The 1,235-nt window shown below is 34.0% G+C and overlaps 1 pseudogene across 1 annotated transcript; it reads left to right on the forward strand.

Annotated features, from left to right (window-relative positions):
* The first annotated feature begins 870 nt into the window (after positions 1–870).
* BDBG_16935 lies at positions 871–959 on the forward strand (annotated as a pseudogene). The gene has a single exon. The product of its transcript is annotated as a tRNA-OTHER (tRNA).
* The last annotated feature ends 276 nt before the right edge of the window (positions 960–1,235 follow it).

Consider the following 1,235-nt stretch of genomic DNA (forward strand, 5'->3'; position numbering starts at 1 on the left):
GAGTTCAGGTCAGACAATTATAGCTGACTTATTTTACAAGATATTGTCAGCTGCGGCCGTGAGGTCTCTTATCAAGAATATCTTCAATCTCTCATTCAAGTTCATTATCTTCTTCTATGATCCCTGCCAGCTGCCAGTCAGAAATCAGTTAAGAAGAGAATGAATTGATGACAGCACAGTGAAGCAAGCTCATATAAAAGATATTATAAATCTCTGATAATGTGTCAAGATAGTAGTTATGACTATCTAGAACTTCTATCACTTTATACTTGATATGATAGTAATTCAGTGTATGAGATGAACATGTGATCTGTATATTCTTGAGATTCAATGACACTAAGTCTTCTATCTTATATTGCTCAGTGAGATCTTAATGAATATTAATTTGATTCTCTTGATCTTGTTTCACAGTTATCATGAAGACCTCTGCTCAGTCACAGATATTTTGAAGCTTTATTACTATATTATCCGTGATCTGAATTAAACTGCAGAGATTTAATATGAAATGTGTGATTTCTATAAGATTCAATACTCTTATGTGATAACTGTGTGTAAGAAAGAACAGGCTTACATCTGTTAAGATAGCATCTCAGCTGTTAATAGTAATCTCTATATGTAGAAGAAGATCATATCAATTATCTTATAAATAATTACAGATCTTACAAAGATAATTCTTTACAGTTTGAATAATTCATTCTGACATATCATCAGTCTTGAGATAATAGACAGTTGACAAACAGTGTATAATCTTAAGAACTTGACAGATTCTTGTTCAGAGAGTGCTCATGAATTGATAATCTTAATCTATTACTATAGATCTTGATAATTTATATATCTGATAGAATGAGCTCTGTAGAACAGCTTCAGTGAGCCCCGGTGGCCGAATGGTTAATACGGCCACCTGGTAGCGCCTTGGCGTGGGAAACCAAGGCGCGTGGGTTCGAAACCCGCAGGGGATACATTAAATCAAGAACTCAAGCACCTCAGGTTTCTAATAAATACAGAGATGTACAAATCACTTCAATGAATCACTCTATGTTCCTGAGCTGAGAAGTTATTATCGCATGTATCTAATTGTCACTTCTTTGTATTTTTCTATGTTCTTGTTATCTTGATGTGATCTCAACACCTGTATTTCCTCCTGTATAATCAACACTTAACCTGTATTTAACATCACGCAAGGACTCATCATAAGCTCCGCTTGTATATGAGTATAATGAAAGAATAATAATAAT

The sequence above is a fragment of the Blastomyces gilchristii genome, assembly GCF_000003855.2.
Source record: "Blastomyces gilchristii SLH14081 genomic scaffold supercont1.6, whole genome shotgun sequence".
Taxonomy (NCBI): Eukaryota; Fungi; Ascomycota; class Eurotiomycetes; order Onygenales; family Ajellomycetaceae; genus Blastomyces; species Blastomyces gilchristii.